Here is a 26,012-nt window from a genome sequence, read left to right as displayed (position 1 = left end):
CTGTGGTGGCCCAGGAGTGCAGTGGAGGATGGCCCAAGTGCTTGGGCCCTGCACCCCATGGAAGACTGGGAGGAAGCACCTGGCACCTGGCTTCGGATTGGTGCAACACCAGCCGTATCGGCCAATTGGGGAGTGAACCAATGGAAGGAAGACCCTTCTCTCTGTCTCTCTCTCACTGTCTGTCAAATAAAAGAAAATAAATTATCATTGCTTCTCTCTCATCCTGCTTGTTTCTTCCTTTTTTTTCCTTTTCTCCTCTTTACCCTGTGTATCTTCAGGCCTCTCTTGTTCCCCATTTCATCATCTCTCAGTTGTGCATCCTGCAGGTTTTTCTTTCAGTTTATAAAATTTTCTTTTGCAGAATCTATTCTGTTGTTTACTCTTCAAGGAGTTTTAATTACTACATTTTTCATTTGCAAGTTCGAGAGTCTAAAAACCTTGGAACTTGTGACAGAGATGCCTTTGTTAAGCTAATGATATGGGTCATGGTGGGCTCCTAGACATCTTCGGGATGGGATTGGTCACCATAAAAACCAGCCATATGATTGAGAATTGGGACTGTCAGTCACAGGGAAGAGAGGGGGCCAGCAGATAGAGTCCAAGTCATTGGCCAATTAGTCCATCAATCATGCCTACCTATTAAACCCCAATAAAAACTCAGGACACTGAGGCCCAAGGGAGACTGCATCAGTGTGTCAGGAGAGACGCAGGTCCTGATTCCACAAGGAGAGGGCAGGGCAGCCCCGTGCTGCTCCAAACCCACCCCATCGGTCCTCTCGTTTGGCTGGTCTTTCTCATTGCATCCTTTACTGTTCTTGTAACCATCACGCTTCCTTGAATTCTGTGCGTTCTTCTAGTGAACATTGAACCTGAGAGGGTTGTTGGCTCTCCTGAATTTACGGACAGTTGGTCAGCAGTGTGGGTGGCCAGGGAACCCCTGAAGTGCACCTAGCATCTGGAGGAAGGGCAGTCTGGCTGGGGACCGTGGCCTTTAACTTGTAGGATCTGTGCTAATTCTGCATTGCAATGTGCCGATTTGGAGTTGAAGCAGAAGAGGGGCCTATGCTTCCTCTTTCTAAACGTGACACTTTGGGGAAATCACAGTGGTTAGTTTCTCTGGTGACTAAGCCCCAAACTCTGTCCCTCAGTTTCCTTATCTTAAACATGATCATATTAGCTACCACATTGTAGCAACAGGCACACAGCAGCTACTCAACAATGGGGAGTTACCCGAGATTCTGTTCAGACGTCGCCATGTCTCAGACAGCCCACACTGCTGTCCACAAGAAAGCATCACTCCCTTTACCTGCCCTTCCTTTTTGCAATGGGCACTTGCTGTTACTCACTCTGTTTTGTTTTTTTTTTTTTCTTAAGCCCTCACTCCCACTTCTATTAATCAGTTCTTTTTGTCATCAGGCAGTGCAACAGATCACCTCTCAAACTCAGTCACTTCCAGTAGCAAGCCTTTTTTCTCATGCTCAGGGTCTGCAGGCTTTTGACCCAGGCTGGAGTCTGCTGAATGGTCCTGCTTCTGTCACCAGGCCTGCTAGGCTTGTCTGAAGCTGCATGTTGGATCCTAGCTGGCTCTATAGGTGTCTCGTTGTTCTGGGACTAGAGACGTAGTCTCACGACAATGCCAGAAGTACAAGAAGCAGGCAAAACCCTGAAAATGCATTTTAAATCTCTCTCGCACGATGCTCACTGATACCCCACAGTCATGCAGCCAAGGCGCAGGGAGTCCACTGCAAGTGGCAGGAAATATCCTGTACCTCTCAGTGGGGGAAGGTCACTGTCACATGGCCATCTAGTGCACAATTCCGCACAAGCAGTGGTGCTAGAGGTTGGGGAAGGATGCTCCCACCCACCTTACCACTTGATGTATCATAGCGCCCCTTGTTTTTCCTCTAAAGTACACTTCCTGCCGCTGTAATGTAAATGCTGACAGCAGGGACACGGGCTCTTCTGTACAACTCTATGCTGAGCAGCTGAAAGAGCAGCCCTTTAGCAGATGTGTGTGGACTGAATGAATGAAAAAAATGAATCAAATAAGGACAGTAGCGAGAGGAGGCATAGTCCTAACCGGTCTATGGTACAGCTTCTAACAAGCTGTGAAATGGCCAAAAAAGCAGCAAGGTGAGCAAGAGGGGCTCCCTTGATACTGAACGGAAGGCCACTGCCTACCTGTTGGCTAACTGCTGCCTCACAGCCGGAGTGGAGCACAGGTTCTGACCCAGGCCCTCACTTAGCCACACAGATCACTTTGTGTTCCTCTTCAAAGCAAGATTCTAAAGCAGGAGCGATACTGAAGAAACTGAAAGCCATTGAGGAAATATTTCAGTATCTCAATCCCCCTAGCTTCTCAACCACTCATAGTCGGGAAAAGCTCGCACCAGGGTAACTTGACGGATGTGGTGCTCACGAGCTGCAGACAACAGAATTAACCAGCTTCAGGGTGGTACGCAGAATGCTATACCTGGAGTCGGAAATACCAAGTCAAGTCTGCTTTTTCCAATATTTCCTTGGCTTTCCTCAAGTAATGACACCATGAATGGAGAGAGCCCTAAAAATACAAATTCTCTGCAATTTAGCAAATGGAGGAACAATGAAAAGTCTAATAATAAACTTGAGAGGGACTAAATACCACATAATTAGCACATTGAACCAAAGGCAGAAGAAAAACATGTAATTAAACGGAATACTTTAGGAAGGAACAAAAATGGTCCAATAGTAGCTAAATCAACTCGAATGAGAAAGGTTATAAAAAGCAACCTCAGATTGAGTCCCTCAGTAGGAAGATAGGGGACCAAGCAGAAATGGCTGGGAGGAAAGGGAGAAACACACTACAGACACAGAGAATGGAATGCATAATTTCCAAGGAGCAAATGCTTGACTCTAGAAGGTCATTGAAGGCCGAGTCCTCTTATGCTCGGTAAGAACAGGTAAGCAAAATTCAGCTTACACGTATTCATTCAATGCTTACTATGCACAAAATCCAATGTTAGGGGCTCATTTGGGAAGCCAAATGATGAGGTGAAGAGACTTGGGCCCTCCCTGGGGACACATAAGACCCTGCCCCCCAAGAGGAAGACCCTTGTCAATGAAAGGAAACTGTGGGTCCGGCACCGTGGCTTAATAGGCTAATCCTCCACCTGTGGGGCAGGCACACCAGGTTCTAGTCCTGGTCAGGGCGCCGGATTCTGTCCCGGTTGCCCCTCTTCCAGGCCAGCTCTCTGCTGTGGCCCGGGAGTGCAGTGGAGGATGGCCCAAGTGCTTGGGCCCCGCACCCCATGGGAGACCAGGAGAAGCACCTGGCTCCTGCCTTCGGATCAGCACGGTGCGCCGGCCACGGCGGCCATTGGAGGGTGAACCAACAGGAAAGGAAGACCTTTCTCTCTGTCTCTCTCTCTCACTGTCCACTCTACCTGTCCCAAAAAAAAAGGAAAGAAAGAAATGAAACTGTGAACAGGAGCAAAATCTTCCAGCTCTTTGTCTCACAGGAGATTTGGAGTTGTCTGTGTTTTTGTCGAGACAGGAACTCCAACCAGAAGGCAATGAAAGGTGGCCCCATGGGAAACCTTCATCACACCTGCCATTTTGGTCTCCACTCTCTTCAGAATCTAGAAGAAATAACTTGCATCAACCCTAACATAAATAAATAGATAAACTGGGAAGTTATGAAGGAAAGGTTCTTCCACATGATAGACTGAGAGTGACTATCCCAAGACTCTGCCAGAACCACAAGTTGCACAGACCCCACCATGATCTTGTGCAAATGGTACTTCTGCAAGGACATTTCCCTAGCAACTATCAGTTCAACCCCAGACTAATGCCATTCTGTCGTTAATGATCGTGGTCAAAGATATTGTTTCCAAATGCCTCATGTGATCCTCCTCAGTTTTGCCTTTAAAACTTTCCCCTTCCCTCAACTTCTTTGAATGTACCCTTGCTTTATGGTGGCAGGCATATTCCCATTGCAATGTTCTGGTATCCCCAGTAAATATCATTATTCATTAGAGAATCCCTTTCCTAGTTTTAAAATGTAGACTGACAAGCCCTTCCTTCAAATTTAGTGTTAGGTACGGGCCCACCTTGATCTGATAACATCATTTAATCATGCACAAATATAGACATTGGTGCCAACTACCTATGCTTGTGGCTCTTACACACCCAGAAAAAAAGCAAAACAAAAATCCAAAACAAAACAGAACAAATGTCTGTTAAAAGATAAGATAGGTATACATGAAAATGTTTATTTGAGGGACAGCAATTCAGGAATTGGACAGCTCCAGACGGCAAGAGTCTGGGGCTCCAAGAAGTGGCACAGCGGCAAGGTTTTAGGATGAATGTGGGGGCAGAACAGAAGAAGTGTTTAATTGGTGAGAGTGAAGCAGTAGACTTACTTGGATCATTCCAATGGATAGTCCCGAGTTAGAGGTTCATTGGTGATTCCTGAGGGGCCAAGAATGTGACCATTTACACTAAGTTGCTTACGTGGGAACCCAGGGAGACACCTCACTCCAACGGCCTTCCCACAAATTATGGTAATGTGATGAAAAAAAATTTTAAAAAGTTAAAAAAAATCAAATGAGTGGTGATGACCATTCTGCAGACAATAGTGCTCAGCACACAGCAGGTACACAACGCATGTCTGTGGAATGAATGCTGAAGGGTTATCTCATCATTGCTCTGATGCCTTGGAACTGATTTTGCTGAAACAACATGCTGGGCAAAGACTGCATCTAAAACCTCCAATAGAGCATTTCAGCTCCCTCCGTGGTGACAGCACCAAGACAGGAGCAGGGCTCAGCTTGGGCAGCTGTCTGCCACTGGTCTGTCAGTGCCCCAAAGGCAGGGACCTCTGCCTGTTTCGCTTACTGTGCACCTTGAACATCTGGGATCAGCTTTGGCACAGTGGAAAGTGCACATGTGTGAGCGGGATGCCTTCCTGCTTCCTCTGCCCAGTTGTGCTTCTGTGGCCTTGCCCGGTGTCTCCTGGCGCCCACTTCCAAGCGCAGAGCTGACAAACATCAGAGCACTGAGTAGCTATGGCAGGGCAGGAAAGAAACCAGGCACCGAGCATTCAGAATTGCTGGGAGAAGGAGAGTATTGGGGGCAGAATCTGCAGGGTCCTAAGAGCTGGGAGATGGCTATAATGGCCCTGGGTATCAGGGTGCTGTCCCTGGAGCCCCACCTTACAGCATGGTGCCTACCTCCAACATCGGACTCTGGCCAGGGTCCAGGTTTGTTTTCACAGAGGATTTGTTTTCTGGGGCTGGAGGAAGAACCAAGGGGTTAGGATACAAGATCCCTGGAGCCAGGCAGAGTCCTGAGTGCCCTCAGGAAGAATTTCTGGAGTGGTACTCCCCACCACCCAATCCTTTATTGTCCTATTTATCTCCACTAAGTGTGTACATAAAAAAAGGATGATCAGAACCTTCCAACAGCTTCCCTCAGCATCCAGAGTAAAATTCCAGAGCCCAGTCCCCTCACCCCCTGCCACGCTCCCCCCTCTCTCACTTCTCTGCAGCCGTACGGTCCTGCAGCTGCTGGAACTGTCAAGAGTGTCTCTACTGTGGTTCTCCAGCCTGGGATTTTCCAGATTATGCTGCGGTTACTCCTTCACGAGCATGACTGTGCTCAAACATCGCTTCCCTCAACCTCTGGCTAAAACTGCAAAACCTCAGGCTAAAATTGCAACTCATAGCTTTCATCCTGTGAAGAGAGAAATGGGAGAGCCCTGTTTATCTAGAATGGACCCAGGGGGCTGCTATGTGACCAACCTGCTGCTGTTGCTGCTGACTGCGAACACAGACTTTTGGGCACCTTCCCTCTTTGGCTGCAGGCGTCCAGAGGTCAGGCAGATAATAAGACAGGAGTGACTGGGGAGGGGCCACAGGTGAAACTTCTGCTCTTTGCAGCGTCCTACCCCAGACTGCACACTTGACAGTTGCACTTGTGGTTAGAGTATCCTGGAAAGATGGGAACTCGGGCAAACCAGAAGATACTAGTTCATAGCCACATGTGTGGAGAGCCCAAAGGTATGCAACTCCCAGATGTCAATCGCAAATGCCAATCATGAGCATCTCAGGCACATCACCAGATAACACCTTGCACAGAGATAAAAGTCTCAATTAAGCAAAAAAGGCTGTCATGTTCTCTATTGGCTAGCCCGTTCTTCCCTTTATCAATCTGAAAGTCAGAGTTACACAGAGAGAGACAGGAATAAGGGAGGGAGGGGAGGGAGAGAGGGTGGAATGGAGGGGGGGGGGAGAGAGAGAGAAAGAGAGAGAGAGAGAATGTGAGAACATGAATCTTCCATCTACTGGTTCACTCCCCAAATGGCCATGGTGGCCAGGGCTGGGCCAGGCTGAAGCCAGGAGCCAGGAGCCAAGAGCTTCTTCCAGGTCTCCCACATGGGTAGCAGTGGTCCAGGCATGTGGGCCATCTTCTGCTGCTTTCCCAGGTGCATTGGCAGGGAGCTGGATTGGAAGGGGTGCAGCCGGGACTGGATGTGCTGACCATACAGGATGCCAGCATTGCAGGCGGTGGCTTAACTCTCTAAGCCACAGTGCTGGCTCCATTGCACCTTCTCCAAGGCTGCCGGACAAGACCCTCCCACAGCATGGTGGAACTTGTGGTCATTACCACGGCCATAACTGTCACGACCTGCTGATGTCAGCCCACTCATTGCCCTGTGCTTGTGGACTTGCTTGGTGATCCACTGGCTGTCAGGATTCCTTCTGAGAGCTTTCTGGAATGGATTCATGATGATCATCTCAAAGAATCTGTGAATCTTCACCAACACAATAAGAATCCATGATGTTCATGGCCCAACAGTGATTGGGGCCCCCACATGGCCCTGAATGTTCTTCAGCAACAGACAGAAGGCTTCGTGCAAACTTCAATTGCTTAACACCACGATGGACAGGCTGGCTGCGGGTTGCACCCTTAGGAACTGGGCACTTTGGGCCCCACGGCACACAAGAATCCTGTGTATGTCAGAGCCTTGCGTGGTCTTGTAGCCCAGTCTGTGTGCCCTGTTGTGCTGGGTCAGGTGGGGCACCCTGGGGAGCGCTCAGGGCCCTCAGGAGAAAGTGCATCGCATCCATCTGCTTCTTTCTCCACGGCTCCTGGATGTACTTGCAGGCACCTGTCCTGGCTTACCTACGATGGAAGCCGGCAGACAGAAATGCGTTCTCAACTATAGCTCATTGCTGCAACAGCAAAAATGACTTGAAACAAGCTGGCTGCCAGTGGCGACACAGACAATCACACTGTATCCAGAGACTCAAAATGTGTATCAGAAAGTTACCAAAGGGCCCGGCGCTGTGGCATAGTGAGCTGCCGCCTGTGGTGCCGGCAGCCCATATGGGTGCCAAGATGGAGTCCCGGCTGCTCCACTTCCAACCCAGCCTTCGCTATGACCTGGGAAAGCAGCGGAAGATGGTCTAAGTGCTTGGGCCCTGCACCCACGTGGGAGACCCGGAAGAAGATCCTGGTTCTTGGCTTCGGATCGGTACATCTCCAGCCATTGCAGCCAACTGGGGAGTGAACCAGCAGATGGAAGATCTTCTATATCTCTGCCTCTGCCTCTCTGTAACTCTGCCTTCCAAGTAAATAATAAATAAATATTTTTTAAAAATCCAAGTTATCAGACTCCTGTTGTCTGGACATTTTTGCATAAACAAGTTCTTTTCTTTATCTTCTCCTGGTCATGAAGCCCACACGGCCATGGCATTCTTTTCCAATTTTAGTAGAAAATTTGTCTTTAAACACTATTGATTACCTGTTGAGGATTTAGAGCTTTTTTTTCTCCCTACTCATAAGCCTCTGCTTTCTCTCTCATCTGCAGGGCACTCCTTTGGTTTTATTTGAATCTGTGTCTCCCGAATTCTCAGGAGCCCATATAAAACTCTTTTGTACTTTACAGCCTGGATATTGATTATTGATTGGCAATCACTGCTTTATGAGTAGTGGTCTTCAAAGCTGAGACCTCTGGGTACCACTGTACAAAAATATTTGTCCTGAGGCAGCACTGTGGCATAGAGGGTAAAGCCACTGCCTGCAGTGCCGGCATCCTGTATGGGCGCTGGTTCGAGTTCCGGCTGCTCCACTTCTGATCCAGCTCTCTGCTATGGTCTGGGAAGGCAGTAGAAGATGTCCCATGTCCTTGGGCTCCTGCACCCATGAGGGAGACCCAGAAGAAGCTCTTGGTTCCCAGCTTTGGATCAGCGCACCTCCGGCCGTTATGGCCAATTGGGGAATGAACCAGTGGATGGAAGACCTTTCTCTCTCACGCACGCGCACTCTCTCTCTCTCTCTCTCACTGCCTCTTCTTCTCTCTCTGTGTAACTTTGACTTTCAAATAAATAAAATAAATCTTTAAAAAAACCAAAAATATTTGTTCTTTGACTCACTCCCTGTCTCTCCATAAGCCCCATGAGTGCCTCGTGAAGTGTGCCTGGCCTACAAGAGGTGCCTACTAAATCCCTACGGCAGACTAAGTGAATATGGCTCCCCCCAGGCCAACACAGTAAATCTACCTGTGTGACAAATGCACCTGCAGAATCTACAGACCCAGTGGAAGGCACGCATGCTTGCATCCTCAATACCACACTATAAATGTTGGTATCAGCTACACAACAACAGTAGAAACTACAGGCTCTGTTGCTGAGGTCCTGGCATGTTCCAGGCCCCAGAAAGAGCACTGCATTGAATTGGCTTCCAACAAACCCCTTTACAAAAGAAGGTGGCTTCCCGTGGAGAAGGTGACATTGAAGCCCAGGATGCCGTCTGAGCAGCCCTGAAGAGGCAGGACTTGGACTGTGTAGGTGGGTGGTCGGGTGAGCCAGGAGTGAGCCCCCAGCAGCCTGTGCCCACAAGGGGCGCTCCAGGAATTGTACATCTGGGATGGGCAGGAAGTCTCCTGACATTTGGCTTTTCTCCAGTTCCTGTGCGGAAGAAATAGAAGTGTCGTTGCTCACGTCCTCCTCTCTCTGCTAAGAAGCCACAGAGGAGGGATGGTGGCTTTTCAGGGGCCCACCAGACTCTACCAGTCACCACGATTAGGCCTATTAAGGCAGCGTTGAACTCGGTGACTCAGCTCCCACTGCACAGCAGCATCATAGAAGTGTAGAAAACACAGCTTCCAGGCTGGCGATGGAGCACAGTGGGTTAAGCCTGCTTGCAATGCCGGCACCCATGTTGCAGAGCCGGCTCATGTTCCTGGGTAGGCAACAGATGATGGTCCAAGTACTTGGGCCCCTGCCACCCATGTGGGAGACCCACATGGAGTTCCTGGCTCCCAGCTTTGGCCTGGTCCAACCCCAAAAATGTTGAAGCTATGTGGGGAATAAATCAGCAGATGAAAGACATTCTCTCTCTTTCTCTTTCTCTCTCTCTCTCTCTCTCTCTCTCCCTCTCCCTCTCCCTCTCTCTCACTGTTGCGACAACCTTAGGCCCAACCCCCTGAGGTTTAGTTCGCTTGCCCTGGGCTGCAGTTCAGTCATGTGCGCAACAACTGGGTCCAGTGTGCAGAATGGTCTAGGACCCAGAAGACATGGGAATAGGACCAGGCTGAGGTCCAGGCTGGAGGGTGTAATGTGCCTCCCTTTCTGCATAAAGATGGCGTTATCTCCGGTTCCTATGGGGCTGGCAACATCAATAACCCTGCCTTTCATTAAATATTTGGATAGTTTTCTCATCAGAGACTTTTTGGGCAAAAACACTTTGCATTAAAATATTACTTATCTTGATTTTTGGATTATTTTGGCACCACTTTGCGTTTTGCACCTGCAGCAAATAGCTGTCTGGCTTTATGCTGGTCCCTGCCCCAGGAGGGACCATCTCCTGACCAGGAATATTTGTGTTGTCAGGACCTGGGCTGTGGGCGTGGCCTTGCCCGGTGAGGAGTGGGGAGAGACCCTGTGAGGAGGAGATGAAACTTTTCCTATGTCCGAGTCTAGGCAGACAGTGAAGAGGTGATGGCGGCTGAAAGGGTCTCTAGTTCTATCCTCTCTGCCCCCAGGAGAAGCCACGCAGACTTTGGGTCTGAATACCATCTTAGTGTGGATGGCACCTCCAGCCCACACCACTCCTGGAAGCACTGGAATCCTCCACCGAGCTTCCTTCTCAAAGCCTCGCGTGGCTATTACATAGCACCTCAGACATGTGCACAGCTTCCCCCAGAAGGGAAGCAGCATCCACAGAGACCCCCTCTCCCTGGGCTCCCCCATCTCCAGCCTCTCTGCCGCTTGTCCACAGCCCGTGGCATCTGCAGGCTGCTGGTCATCCTGACGGCTCTACCTCCACAGCTGGCCTGGGAGCGTCTTCTCTCCATCTTCACTGCCACCCCCAAGTCGTCTCCCAGCTGCACCCAGGCTGCCACTCTCAGCATCCTCACCCTCCAAACCCCCACCTCTCCGTTGCAATCCAAGTATTGTGCTAAACTCAAGTCCAAACATGTGGTTCTGGTTAAAATGCCCAACTCCAGTTCAGTCCAAGCAAAGCAAACACTTCCCATAGTTTTTCTTGGCAGACACACACAGTCCTAGAAGTCCCACCTGCCCAGTCCCATCCATCTGTCCACCTCGTCTTCCAGTACCCCCTTCTATTCACTGTTCTTAGCCGCACCAACCTCCTACCTGTTTCCAAACTGGTTCTGCCCCAGGGCCTTTGCTCTTGCTGATCCCTCTGTCTGGAAAGTTTTAGTCCCTGGAACTCTCATGGTGGTCCCACTATTTAATCTTCATTCAAATGTCATCTTCATTAAAATGACATCCCTGAACACTGAACTCCTCACTCACGATCCCGTCTCTGCTTTCCCTATAACACGTTTTGCTTCTCCAAATCATTTTTAGCTTACTAATATTTTATTTGTCATTTTTCTTCTCTACTGGAATGTCAGCTTCATGAAAATGGAGCTTCAGTGGTGTGGCTCATGGTAAAGAGCCATGGCAGCTGTTCAATATAATAGGTGTTCAATAAATATCTATTGAATAAATTATTGAATGAATAACTGGATGCTTAATAGTACACCTTTTCTTTGGAAATCTCCAGGAACTGTAACTTTTATGATTGAAGTCAAAGAATGAGAAACATACAGCTAAGAAAATTCCAAGCAGCATGATTACGGAGGTTGCTATTTTTCCTGGAAACCCTTTGTGCACCCTCAGTAGACCTGAAAGGAAAATTCATTAGAAATGGCCTATGGTTGGCAGAATAATTGTCCCCAGAGATGTCCATGTCCTGATCCATGACACTTGTGACCATGTTCGATTTCATAGCAATGGAAGATTAAGATTGCAGATGGATTTAAGTTTTATCATTGGCTGAGCTTAAAATAGAGGGAGAATCCTGTCTTACCCAGCTGGGCCCAATGTCATCACCCAAGGGTCTTAAATGGGAAGAGGGAGGCAGAAGAGGCTTTGTCAGTGTTGCAGGATGAGAGAGACCGACCAAGGATCAGTGGCCTTGGACATGGAAGGGGCCACTGGCCAAGGAACGCTGACAGCCCTTAGAAACTAGAAGAGCAAAAAAAAGATAATTGCCCATGGAGGCCCCAGAAAGGACGCAGCCCTACAGACACCTTGCTCTTAGCCCCATGAGACCCTCCGACTTCTGACCTCTGGAACTGAGGAAATGCGCTTGTGCTGAGTCCCTGCATTGTGGCATTAGGTCAGAGCAGCGGTAGGAAACAAAGTCCTTGAGCAGAATGTGGGTAGTGGGCTGCCCTTCGTTCTCCCTCCGGGAGGCTCTGAAGAATAAACAGCTGTGAGGAACTGGAAGCAGCTGCAGAGGGTGGACCCCAGAGCCATGACGACCTGACCTGGATCTGCTCTGGCAGCCTACAGAGGGCCATGGCCGGGTCGCCTGGGGAAGGCTGGGCTCTCACATCCTGCTTCTCATTGAGCGCTCATCCACTGTGCATCCATCCACCCATCCACCAATCCATTCCTTCATTCTTTCACCAATACTCCTGAAGCATCCTTGATGCTCTAGACACAACATTGAAAATAATTCCAAAGATCAGGTGAAGTGACTCCATTTGAATGCAAAATTTGGTAGCAACAATGGTAACAACCCTCACTCACTAAGAATTTACTGTATGCCAGGGCCCTGCGCTGTGGTGTAGTGGGTAGAGCCCACTGCCTATAGTGCCAGCATCCCATATGGGAGCCGGTTCAAGTCCCGGCTGCTCCACTTCCCATCCAACTCTCTGCTATGGCCTGGGAAAGCAGTGGAAGATGGCCTAAGTGCTTGTGCCCCTGCACTCACGTGGGAGACACAGAGGAAACTTCTGGCTCCTGGCTTCGGCCTGGCCCAGCCCTGGCTGTTGCAGCCATTTGGTGAGTGAACCAGCGGATGCCATGCCACAACACTAGGCCCTAGTTTTGAGTGTTAACCAAGCCATCACAACCTCAAAGGACAAGGCAGCTTCTGAGGACATGCCCACCTGAACTACCCCTTCGTTCCATCTCTTTGAGTGTCCGTGTGCCACCCTGGGCCCTTCAGTCTTGGAGAGGAACACCCACAACACATTAATGGTCTCTAGAGCATCAGGGATCCAATGGGTTACCACTGGTATTTTGGAAAATATAAATGCAAAGCTCAGGACTATGGGAGTATCTTTCTCAGGGTGGAATGTCAGGACATCTGTTTAGAAGTCCCCCCCAATAACCCTAAGCCCACACTACACCGGGGCCTGCATCTCCTGCCCTCCACTCATCAAAAGGAGGCTTCTCAAAGTAGGATGTTTTTACTTGGACTTACTTTTCCTGCAAAGATGGGGCAGCTACAGCAAGACTTGGAGGAGCTGAAGAGACTCAGCAGCCAAACTCTCTCAGAAGGTGGAAGGAATATTCCAACGTGCTGGGCATGACATTGCCATGAGCCATCTCACTTACTCCCAACAATCATGTCTTGGAATAGAAAGGGTTAACCTAATTTTTAAAGCAGAGTGAACAAGGCTCAGGTAAGGGAACCAACTCCCCAGAGGCCACATGCCCCAGTCAAAACAGTGCAGCTTGAGATAGAAGCTTGTTCGTGTTCTCTTTCTCTACTAACACTCGGGTCCCACAACATCCACTGATCACCAGGTTCTCCCATCTGCATCCCAGCATCCATGGCTTATTTAGATAAGGCTGTAAGACCTTAGGGAGAAAAGGGGAACCTAGAGTAACAGGCTCACACTGCTGATGGTCTTCTACTTTGATTAGGCACAAAGTAGTAATTCCATTCCATCTTTAAGTCTTGGCAAGGATGACAGGTAACACATGGAAGGCAAAGAATACACCTGATTTCCAAGTTAAGGTAGGATGGTCCCTGCATGAGGGATCCATTTTCCAGGGCCACTGGGATATCTGGAAGCCTCTTGGGAGACTAGATATCTGGAATTAAGCTGTCAGCCCAGTTCATCCTTTCTGGCGCTATGAGGGAGAATCTTTTCCATGCTTCCCTCTCTCTCTCTCTCTCTCTCTCTCAGGCCGCAGTGATTGCTGGAAATCCTTGGCAGGCCTTGACTTCTAGAAGCATCTTCCAAGTCTCAGCCTCCATCATCATACGGAGTTCTTGGTGTCTCTGTCCAAGTTTCCCTCTTCTTAGAAGGACACTGGTCATTGGATTGGGTCCACCTTAATCCAATGTGACCCCATCTTGCCTTGAAAACATCGGTGAAAAATCTGATTTCCAAGTAAAGCCGCATTCCCAGGTACTAGGAGTTAGGACTCCAGCCTATCCTTTTGGGGGACATAACTGAACCCACAGCAGATAACATTTGGTTATATATACGTATGTCAGTCCTGTGTTGCATAAGGATGCTTCAGCCAACCACATATTTCATATATCACGGTGGTCCATGATATCATATCACCTGGTAACACTGCAACCATCTTAATGTGCCTAAGTATACTTTATGATAACCACAAAACAGTTGCCTAATGATGCATTTTTCTCAAGCTATATCCCCATCATTAAGTGATATGACTGTACAGATAAATTTATAGTCATTATCTTCTTAGATAAATGCTGAAATACATACAAATGGGGGGGCTGGCACTGTGGCGCACTAGGTTAATCCTCCGCCTGCAGTACCGGCATCTCATATGGGCTCCGGTTCTAGTCCCAGTTGCTCCTCTTCCAGTCCAGCTCTCTGTTGTGGCCTGGGAAAAAGCAGTAGAAGATGATCCAAGTGCTTTGGCCCTGCACCCGCATGGGAGACTGGGAAGAAACACCTGGCTCCTGGCTCCAGATTGGCGCAGCTCCAGTCATTGCAGCCATTTGGGGAGTTAACCAATGGAAGGAAGACCTTTCTCTCTGTCTCTCCCTCTCACTGTCTGTAACTCTACCTGTCAAATAAACAAATAAAATCTTAAAAAAAAAATACATACAAATGGAATGATAGGACAGGGCATAGGGATTGGAAGTGTGGCAATTAGACCTGGGCTGATAATTACTGGGGCTAAGTGATATGTACATGAGTGTGTGGGATTCATGATTCGTGATACATGATGCATGCTCTGGTTACCTATGGCTGTATAACATACCACCCCAAGATTCAGAGGCCTACAATGGCAACACTCATTCTTTTCTCACAAGACGCTAGGGATTGGCTGAGTTATGCTGGATGGTCCTTGCTATCGGTCTCTGTCATGGACTGAATGTTTGTATTCCTCCAAAATCCCTATGTTGAAAGCCTACCCACAATGAGATGATATTAGGAGGTGGGGTGTTGAGGAGCCAGCGCTGTGGCACAGCAGGTTAGTGCCCTGGCCTGAAGCACCAGCATCCCATATGGGTGCTGGTTCTAGTCCCAGCTGCTCCTCTTCTGATCCAGCTCTCTGCTATGGCCTGGGAAAGCAGTAGGAGATGGCCCAAGTCCTTTGGCCCCTGCACTCATGTGGGAGACCTGGAAGATGCTCCTGGCTCCTGGATTCAGATAGGCACAGCTCCAGCCATTGTGGCCATTTGGGGGAGTGAACCAGCAGAAGGAAGACCTCTCTCTCTCTCTGTCTCTACCTCTATCTCTAACTCTGTCTTTCAAATAAATAAAATAAATCTTTACAAAAAAAAGGAGGTGGGGCATTGAGGAAGCAACAGGGATAAGGTTATAAGGTAGAGCCACGTGGGCTGGCTCCTTGGAGTTCAGTGTTGTGTGTGTGTCCAGGACGACAACTCAGATTCCTTACATAATAGTCAAGGGCCTTCAAGCTGCACATCCCAGGAGAGCATCAGGCTGTTCTGCCTTCTGGCACCCTGGAGGTTGAGGCAGTCACGGTGCTCTCCCCAGCTACAAGGGGAGAGGAACAATGACTCCACTTCTGGACCAAGAGTGCATCAAAGCACTTGCAACCACATTTATACATTATCACAATACCATTTACCATTATCGTGCATGTTTAAAATGCTTCCACAATCACACGCACAGATACAATTTTATAAACGTTATTTGAGAAGTCCCTTCACTTCCCTAATTGTACTTCAAATTAAAGTAACATACAAGTGGCATGCAGGGGCCAGCACTGTGGCATAGAGGGTAAAGCCGCCGCCCGCGGTGCCAGCATCCCATATGGGCACTGGTTCAAGTCCTGGCTGCTCCACTTCCGATCTAGCTCTTTGCTATGGCCTGGGAAAGTAGTAGAAGATGGCCTGAGTCCTTGGGCCCCTGCCCCTGTGTGGGAGACCGAGAGGAAGTTCCTGGCTCCTGGCTTCAGGTCAGCCCAGCTCTGGCTGTTGTGGCTATCTGGGCAGTGAACCAGCGGATGGAAGACCTCTCTCTCTGTCTCACACTAGGCTCACTAGGCTAATCCTCTGCCTGCGGCACCTGCACATTGGGTTCTAGTCCCAGTTGGGGCGCCGGATTCTATCCCGGTTGCTCCTCTTCCAGTCCAGCTCTCTGCTGTGGCCTGGGTGTGCAGTGGAGGATGGCCCAGGTCCTTGGGCCCTGCACCCACATGGGAGACCAGGAGGAATCACCTGGCTCCTGGCTTTGGATCAGCGCAGCGCACCAGCCTCAACGTGCTGGCTGTAGCAGCCACTTGGGGGGCGGGGGGTAAACCAACGGAAAATGGAAGACCTTTCTCTCTGTCTTTCTCTCTCTTACTGTCTAACTCTGCCTGTCAAAAAAAAAAAAAAAAAAAGAATCTTGGCAACCTCAAACACTGTTTTATTACACCCTATAGCCTGCCATCTTAGTCACTGTATATCAGCTTTTAAGCCTCGAGTCCGTCAATGTTGCCCGAGTAGGTGTGCAGTTGCTGTCAAACAAAAAAAACCTTGAGTTCCTTATAGTCAGGCAGAGGGAGGAGGCAGCCCGTGACAGCAGCAAGCAGCGTGTGCTGGGAGGGGGTGGGAGACTTTGCCATCCAGGGGCGCTTCTGCTTCTCTGGGGGCTGCAGGGGCAGTGGCAAGAGTGCGGGTGGTACTTGTTCCCTGAGGTTCCCTTAGCCGAGCCCTAGGGCTGCCCTGTTCCCCCAAGGATGGGATGTGGTGAGTGAGGTGTGTGCTTCGGGGCTGATACTTAGGGCCGGTGTGAGTCAGTCTCTGTCTCTTCCGCTCTGGGCCCTTGGAGGTGGAGCCAGCCTCCACTGGCCTGGGCCCCCACTCCTGCCTGCCTGCAGGTGAGAAACAGCAGAGCCCTGGGGAACCCTCAGGGAACCCTCTGTCCCCCAACAGCCCCCCACACCGGCCTGCCTCCCATGGAGCTGTTACTGCAGCATCGCCTGCCCTTCCAACCTCATCAGCGGGCATCAGGGACCCAGCTCAAATCTCTGCCAGTAACTAGCTGCGGGGCGTTAGGAAGGTTTGCCCTCCCTGAGTGAGGCATTCATGCTTCCAACAAGATCCAGAAAATTCGTATGAAGCTTCAGTGAAGGAGCGGCCAGCACAGCGCCAGGCGCTCAATGCTACTCGGGGAAAGCTCATTCTCCCATCTGCAGGTTGCCTTGGAGTCTGTTTCTCCATCACCAGGGTGAGTGCAGGTGGTTGGTGTGGATGCCCTCGGTCTCAGTCCATTCCAGCTGCTCTTGCAAAGTGCCGTAGGCCCGTGGCTTGGAAACAAGCGATGTTTCTTTCCCCCCCTCTGGAGGCTGGAGTCTGAGATCAGGGGCCAGCATGGTTGGTTTCTGGTGAGGGCCCTCTTCTGGCTTGCAGACTTTGATCTTCTCATGTGGCAGAAAGATAGTTCTCTGGGGTCCCCCCTTTTTAAAATATGTATTTATTTCTTTTCAAAGTCAGAGTTAGAGAGAGGGAGGGAGAGGGAGATCGATCTTGTATTCAACTTGTTCACTGGCTACAATGGCCAGAGCTAGGCCAGGCCAAAGCTGGAGCCAGGAGCTTCTTCAGGGTCTCCCATGTGGGTGCAGGGGTCCAAGCACATGGGCCAGCCTCCGCAGCTTTCCCAGGTGCATTAGCAGGGAGCTGGATCAGAAGCGGAGTAGCCAGGACTTAAACCAGTGCTGAAATGGGATGCTGACATGACAGGTGGTGGCTGCCCTGTGGGGTCCCCTTCATAAGGGCACTAATTCCCATTCACGAGGGCTCCACTCTCCTTACCTAATCATCATCTGGAGGCAGCCTCATTACACTGGGGACCATGAGTCCAACACCTTCCGTCCACTGCAGTCTCAAAGCCGTGTGCTCCCCTTCTGGGCTCAGCTTGAAGACTTTTCCAGAATCACAGCTGTAGAGATGGACATGGGGACTTAGGCATGTCACAATGACAGATTATTTGGAGGAGGACATCAAGTACCAACTGTGCCTTCTTCATTCCTGGAAGAGGTGAGATCCGCTCCCTGCACCGAGAGTCGTTTATTATATCCGTGAAACACTTGGCCGTCTCTTGCAGATAAATGAGCACCCGGAGTTCTTGGACAGCCCCAGGAGCCTTCACGGATAAGCACCTGGAAGGTGACCTACACACCTCGAGGAAAGCCACCAGCCTGTATATTTTTGGCTTCTGATTAGTCATTCCTGACATGGGCTGTTTATTTTTCACTTGCTTCTGTGTTCAGATCTGCTTGGCTGATTGCATTTCAAGGCTTCCTTCTCAGTAAAGCATAATAAGCCCCAGGGTAAAATGCAGCTGCTATAAATGGGGAAGCCAGGCCAGGATTAACCCTCGCTTGTCCTGTCAGACTCATGGAGTGTTTTCTTCTCCCTCCTACACGCAAATCCTTCAAACCACAATTACTGAGCTCCCTTTGGGGGCTGGATCCAGTCTGGGGCCCTGCTGTGGAGACTCAGATCAGTTTTCCGTGAATTGACGTAGCAGGGAGCCAGTGAGAGAAAAGGAGGGAGCAGTCTGCCAGCACCTGAGCTGCAGCCACCGCATGCGGCCTCAAACTCCACCCTCTCCTGTGCAAAGGGCACCTGCCAGGGTCTCACTGCTTAAGAGCTGGCACTAGGGGCCGGTGCTGTGGCGCAGCAGGTTAAAGCCCCAGCCTGCAGCACTGGCATCCTATATAGGCACCGGTTCCAGTCCTGGCTGCTTCACTTTTGATCCAGCTCTCTGCTATGGCCTGGGAAAGCAGTAGAGGATGGCCCAAGTCCTTGGGCCCCTGCACCCATGTGGGAGACCTGGAAGAAGCTCCTGGCTCCTGGCTTGGGATCAGCTCAGCTCTGGCTGTTGCTGTTATCTGGGGAGCAAACCAGTGGATGGAAGACCTCTCTCTCTCTCTCTCTCTCTCGTGCTCTCTTTTTCTGGCTCTACCTCTCTCTGTAACTCTTTCAAATAAATAAAATAAACCTTATACTAGGAATATTCAACATGGCTGCAGGCTTGGCACACCCACTACCCACCATGCACCAGACTTCTGGGATTTAAACAGGTACACTACAGCCCTGTGTGCGTGCGTGTGTGTGTGTGTGTGCTAGACACCATGGCATTCTGGGATTTCCAAAAAAAAAAGGGGCGGGGGCACAGAAATCATAGTATGAAAGCTCCACTCCAAATATGTGAATATTCAGTCAGCCCTGCCCCAGGCACCACTCCCCATCCTACAAAAGGATGACCCTGAACTTTGTTAATTGCATCACCCCTCTCCCATGAGGTTGCCCACACGCCCTCCTGAGTGTGTGCTTTCCCTTTGTCTTTAAATAAATCTTCCTTTCCTGCTCACCTCTATCTACATCTCCTCCTTGAATTCAAAGACTTGGAAGAAGCTGAGAGCCGGGGTCTCCCCCACAACGAAATAATCTGCCAAATACTTGAAAGTGATATGCTAGGCAGACCCGTGGCAGGTGCTGTCCATGTGCAGAGCGGGTGGTGGGGTTGCGGAAGGTCTTCCCCCACCAAGCCCACCCTCCACCCCCCCCACCCCCCGCCATCATTTCTGTGTTCCCAAGTGTGTGTTCACACTTCCCAGCATCCCCTCTGGGGCTCTCACACACTTTAGCTCCCTCCAGGGATTCCTACATCTTTACTGCTAATTCCTCCACAGAACTCATGGCTTGCATTTCCTACTACCAATGACACAGCTTCATGGTCCCTTGTAACAAAAAATACAATCGCACATAGATAGGATCTTCAAAACAATCATGAAAATGCACCTTGTGCTTTGCTTTCATGCTTCTATGAGCAGTCTGAAGCGCCCTTGTGTTATCAAACTCCTGGGATATGCATGTTCTACATGCATTTCCACAAATTTCTTTTTTAAAAAATTATCTATTTTGGGGGCTGGTGCCATGGCTCACTTGGTTAATCCTCCGCCTGCGGCACCAGCATCCCATATAGGTGCCGGGTTCTAGTCCCAGTTGCTCCCCTTCCAGTCCAGCTCTCTGCTGTGGCCCGGGAGGGCAGTGGAGGATGGCCCAAGTGCTTGTGCCCTGCACCCGCATGGGAGACCAGGAGGAAGCTCCTGGCTCCTGGCTTCAGATCGGCGTAGCTCCGGCCGTAGTGGCCATGTGAGGGGTGAACCAACAGAAGGAAGACTTTTCTCTCTGTCTCTCCCTCTCTCTGTCAAATAAATAAAAATAAATAAATAAATAAATAAATGATCTATTTCTTTAATTGCAAGTCAGAGTTATAGAGACAGAGATCCACTGGTTCACTCCTCAAATGGCCGCAATAGCCTGGGCTGGGCCAGGCTGAAGCTGGGATCCTGGAACTCAGAAAGCAGAATGGCCAGGTCTTGAACCCGTGCCGCAGTGTGGGACGCTGGCATCACAGGCTGTGGCTTAACCTGCTGTGCCACAGCATCGGCCTGCAACTTCATGCTCCCAGACACTCAAGCTGAACACCTTGAGTCACCTTGCACGCCTCCCTTCCTCTCTGTTCCTGTCTAATCAGTTGCTATTTCCCCTGCAAACTCTCCTAGATCATGATAATAGCTCTTAAATCATCTGGTTTCAGACTTGCTTCTTCCAACTGATTCCACAAATGATGTGCAGAGTTACAGACAGAGGGAGAGCAAGGAGAGAGGTCGTCCATCCGCTGGCTCACTCCTTTAAATGGCCACAATGGCTGGAACTAGGCTGATCAGGAGCCAGGAGCCTCCTCCAGGTCTACCACGTGGATGCAGGGGCCCAAGCCCTTGGGCTGCATCCTCTGTTGCTTTCCCAGGCCATAGCAGAGAGCTGGATGGGAAGAGGTGCAGCTGGGACACGAACCAGTGCTCATTTGAGATGCCAGCACTGAAGGTGGAGGCTTAGTCCACTACACCATAGCACCGGCCCCTCCCTGAAGGCTTTCTAATGAAATCCACAACCTCTAAGACTAAGTTCCCATCGGAAACCTCTCTTCTGGGTTGCACAGATCTCTGTTAGCCTCAAAGCTCAATGAGCCCCAAACCAATCTGATGTGGGCTAGGCAGGGACTCAATGAGGTAGCAACACCCAAGCCATGTGCAGTGCCCACATCCCATCACCTTGTATGCCGATTCTACGTGGATGAAGACCTGGCACACCCATTCCTTTTGTGCAGCTGAGCCTCCCTCGTTGTTATGCACCAGACAACAGACACCAGGACACCTCTCTGTGTGCTGCAGCCCCATCCCAAACCCTCCTCCTCTGGAACTGTTGCTAGCACCACCTATATCCTCTAAACGGGGTAACCCCAGCTGGGGCGGGGGCAATTGTCCCTTGTGAGGTTGCTTGTATTCATGCCCAAGTGTGTATTTTTTTTTTTTTTTGACAGGCAGAGTTAGTGAGAGAGACAGAGAGGAGGGTCTTCCTTCCGTTGGTTCACCCCCAAATGGCCGCTATGGCCAGCACTGTGCCAATCCGAAGCCAGGAGCCAGGTGCTTCTTCCTGGTCTCCCATATGGGTGCAGGGCTCAAGGACTTGGGCCATCTTCCACTGCCTTCCTGGGCCACAGCAGAGAGCTGGACTGGAAGAGGTGCAACCGGGACAGAACTGGCGCCCCAACCAGGACTAGAACCTGGAGTACCGGGGCCTCAGGCGGAGGATTAGCCTAGTGAGCTGCGGTGCCGGCCCCAAGTGTGAATACTATTATCCCTTTGCCTCTCAATAAATCCAATGAAGCCAGAAACCGGGATGTCACCAGCCAACCTTGTCTCTCCTCGACTTTCTCCCTGCAATCAATCGTCCACAGCTCCAGGTCCCCCTAAACATTTCTGGGACCTGTCCAGTGGCCTCCTCCTCATCGTTACTGCCTTTTCCTTATACACCCCCTCTTTTCCAGCCAGCTTGCCAACTCAGGGCTCTCTCTCTTCTGCACCCTCCCCAGGGAGTGGCTCTGGCCCGCACCCCTGGGCCACAGCACATCTGTGCTCAAACCTCAGCAACCAAACCCCTAATGGACAACTCACCTGGTCTCTTCAACAGCTAAGTGGGCGAGTGGTGGGGGAAGGGAGATGGAGGGGGTAGGGAGGCCTACTACTGATTTCTCAAGACCTAAGGGGCTGATCAGCCCAATGATCCAGCACAATACCTCTGGAAGCCTCTTCTGAGCTCACTGGGGCAATGTGACAATTGGCTGATCATCAGTGGATGTTACTGCATTACTGTAGTTCATTCTTCAAGTATAATAATGAGCATGTTCAAAAGGAGTCTTTTTCTTTTACTTCCTGAGCTACTGACAAATAAAATGGTATGATGCCTGGGGGTTGATGTAATTAAACCAATCCACCAGTGCAGTGGGAGAGGAGCCGTGGAAAAATACAAATGAACAAGCTTGGCTACAGATTGATAACTTAGGAGCCTGGAGAATGGGTGTGAGATGGTTCATTCTACGCTTTTGTTTTTGTGGTTTTTCTATTTTAAAATTTTATTTATGTATTATTTATTTGAAAGGCAGAGAAACAGAGATCTCCATCTGCTGACTCACTTCCCAAATGACCGCAACAGCCAGGGCTGAGCCAGCCTGAAGCCAGGAGCCCAGAACTCATCTTGGTCTCCCACCTGGGTGGCAAGAACCCAAATACTTGAGGCATTTCCTGCTGGGTCCCAACGTGTGCTAATGCAGGAAGCTGGAACTGAACATAGAGCTAGGACCTCAAGCCTGGGCACTCCAATATATAGGATCCTAAAGGGTGTGTGGGTCCCACATGGTGGCTTAACTGCTGTGCCAAACAGCCACCTTCATTTCGGTGTTTTTGTACAAACACACTTCAAAAAGTTTGTGGAAAGTGTGATCAAAAGATACAGTTTATTTTGGTACAAAATTTTGAAATTCACACATAGTTTTTCTCCTATGCATTTTCCATGAATTTTTAAGACCTCCCCTTCACACCTCCGTGGTAAAATACATTTTTAAGAAATAAACTCATGTGTGCTATGAGCCTTGGACAGATCCTATAGCCTTCAGGGTCAAGTCCAAGGCCTGTTCAGTAAGTGCTGCTTGCTGCCATGCCTCATTCCTGCTCTCTCTGCTCTCTGAACTCATGTCTCTCCCCAAGCACCTGGGTCCCCAGCCTGGTCGGGTCCTTAGCTGCCTCCAGGGTGCGCCCTTTCGCAGCCCTGAGCTCTACACGGGAGTGTTCCCCTCTGCCAGCTTTCCTTCACTCTAAGGCATTGCTGGATCCTCTGTGCCTAGCTATGACCCATCCCGCCACGTCACTCTGCAGGGCAGGAAGAATACTCGTCCCTCCCCGTGCAAAGTCCATGGCTGAGGCCTCTCTCAAAGACAGTGACCAGAAGAGGAAAACATATACCTATGCTTGACTGTAAGGTGGACTGACAGCGCCTTCCTAAGGAAGTGAATAGCAGTGATGGCTGAACAGGTGCACTTGCACAGTGGTTTCCAGGAAGAAGCAGGTGGTTGTGGAGAAGCAGGATTGGACAGAGGGGCAGGATCCAAAGGAGAACGAGCAAGGGGAACTTGGTAAGGCCCGCTGGTACGGATTCGTCTTCTCTGTGTCTTTGGAGAGCAGGCTGCTCCTTTCCTCCTCTGGTTTGAGGGAGAGCACCTTACGACCGGCTTCAGGGAGGTGACAGTGACCTTCCTGCTTCCTGTTTCCTGCTCAGTCGCTAAGGTGCCATACTGTGGGGGCAGTGTGTCCCAAAGCCCTGTGCCCTCTTGCCCTCTGGAACCAAGTTCCTTGGGATGGCTAAGTGTCATCTGCCATCCCCCGAGGGCTGGCAACTGTCCCGTCCACAGTGGGCGTTCGGTTAAGTGAGAGAAGGACCTTACAGAACTAGGCCAGGCAGGGTGAGCAGGTGCTTCTGTGGCAGGGGCCATGCAAGCGCGGGCTGTCACTCACTGTGGCAATGCACAGGGCAACCCAGGCCCCGGGGTGGGAGGGTGGCGGCTTCCCGGTTGCAGTCAGGTACCCCCCTACATCCCTCCACACAAAGTGCTGGGGTTGGGGGGAGGTCCAACCTGGGAACCACAAAACTAAAAGGCATCAACCTTGGCTCTGGCACGTCTCTGAAAGTGAAGAGAACAGAGCGATGAGAATGTCCCTGTGGAGGAGGATGGGTTTTTCCAAGGGAGACAGGAAGCCAGCTCTCCTCCTGGAAGCCCCAGGCAGCCTTTCTATCTTGTGTAACTCAGCTCCATGGACAGTCAGTGCCTCCGCTCTCTTCTGTCAGCTGGACACGGGTGCACAGCACAGAAGGGGGGCGTCCTCCCGCGGGCAGCCTGAACTATAAATATCCCTACTGAGACTGGGGAGCACAAGGAGAGAACGCCGTGATTAAAAAACACAAGGAAGTGCTTCTATCTCTTGTGGCAACAGAATTCCAACTCTCCTCGCGGCCACTGGGGTCCCCAGTGCAGCCTGTTGACAATTTCTTACCAAGGCTTTAACCTTGTAAGGTTCTTCTCATGCTACCATTTATTTCTCTTTGCTTTTTCTCTGGGCCTGGAAGTAGCATCCAGAGAAAGCCACTCCATCCACTTCCTGTCCCCTGTGAAACAAAGGAGGGAAAAGTGAAACCAGCCATGTCCCTTGGCTTGCCTCAGTCTCTCTCTCTCTAAGATTTAATTTATTTATATGAAAGTCAGAGTTACACACAGAGAGAAGGGAGAGTCAGAGAGAGGGGTCTTCCATCCACTGGTTCACTCCCCAATTGGCCACAACAATGGAGCTGCGTGGATCCAAAGCCAGAAGCCAAGAGCTTCCTCTGGGTCTCCCATGCAGGTGCAGGGGCCCAAGGGCTAGGGCCATTTTCTGCTTTCCCAGGCCACAGCAGAGAGCTGAATCAGAAGTGGAGCAGCTGGAACTTGAACCAGCATCCATATGGGATGCCAGCACTGCAGGCGGCGGCTTTACCCGCTATGCTACAGCACCAGCTCTATCAGTCTCTAATGTGGGCCTCCAGAAAGAGGGAACATTGCATGAGATGAGGCGAAAATTGTCTACTGGCTGCTGGTCGGTGCCAGGCAGGGCCTTTGAGAGGTTTCTCTTGCTGGTATGCTGGGCTCTGGGTTGCAGCCCTGAATGATATCCATGCAATGTGGTGTTGACTAGGTAGCTACTTTAGGTCTGCATGAGCTGGAACTCCTTGCAAGCCTCCAAATGTAATGATATCCCCCAACCTGTCAATCGAAACACCTCTTTCCCAGGATGCACCTGCTTCATCCAGGACTTAAAAGGAGGAAACACCATGAACATATAGATGTTAAGCTCCTCGTGGAACTTGTGGAGGGGCAAGAGAATTCCCAGGCAGCTTCACACATGCAGAGGCATCACCCCCTACCTCATCAAAGAGGCCAACAACTGGGAAGCACTCTCTCTCTAGCGCTCTCTCTAGCTCTCTCTCTCTTCATGCCATACTTTGGGCAATCCTCTGGCCCACTCATGGTGGATATTTCTCTGTGGGACCACCCATGCTCATACATGTGAGTGTGTTCACTTTCTCACTGTTTGAACGAATCTCACCACTTGGTGCATTTTATACCTGCCTGCACTTAGAAATCTTATCTGTGTGAGACAAGATTCTGGAAAAAAATTAAGATGCTCCTGCTGATATCCCAGAAAGCTGACACACGGAGAGACTTCAGACATGGGCCAATGCAGCCAGCACAACTCATCCCAACCAACTAGAAAGATCTGAGTTACTTTGCAAATGTCATGGACAGAAAAGCAGACTTGTAAACCAAGCCAAGCTTCTGCGAAGAAGCCTGGTTTTTAATACGTTACCACCAGCAGTCCCTCTGTCAAGACATACACAAATGTTTGATGGATGAATAATGGCTAATGGGGATGATACCTTGTTAAAAAAAAAAAAGGGAAACAAGTGAATAATTTTTCTGGTCATCTGGTCTCCCACTCCTCCCTAATTTTAATCGACAATCCAACAAGTAATTCAACCCCTCAAACACTACAAACAGAAAAGGAAGGAAAGAGGCTGGTGTTCATTGAGCATATGCTACATGTTTGCAAATGTTGTTTCCTTCTACCATAGAACGGATCTGTAGGCATTTCTTACTACCACCGTTTTGCATGTGAGCAAACAGAGGCTAAAATCAGTTGCAGAACCTCTACAAGGTCAGGCAGAGAGAGGGGGAGGGGCACCGCAAGGTGTCTGAGTTGACAGCCCTGCACTTTCTTGAATGTCATGAGTTTTCCAACTTGCTCCAGTAGGACACGGATGATGTACAAGTGGGACTG

At 50.1% G+C, this 26,012-nt stretch overlaps 1 pseudogene; it reads right to left on the bottom strand.

Annotated features, from left to right (window-relative positions):
* Positions 1–6,056: 6,056 nt before the first annotated feature.
* The window catches only part of LOC133772434 (large ribosomal subunit protein eL15-like), a 41,371-nt pseudogene continuing 21,415 nt past the window's right edge, over positions 6,057–26,012 (bottom strand).

Source organism: Lepus europaeus, chromosome 13 (assembly GCF_033115175.1).
Source record: "Lepus europaeus isolate LE1 chromosome 13, mLepTim1.pri, whole genome shotgun sequence".
Taxonomy (NCBI): Eukaryota; Metazoa; Chordata; class Mammalia; order Lagomorpha; family Leporidae; genus Lepus; species Lepus europaeus.
This window is presented reverse-complemented; position numbering and strand designations above follow the sequence as displayed.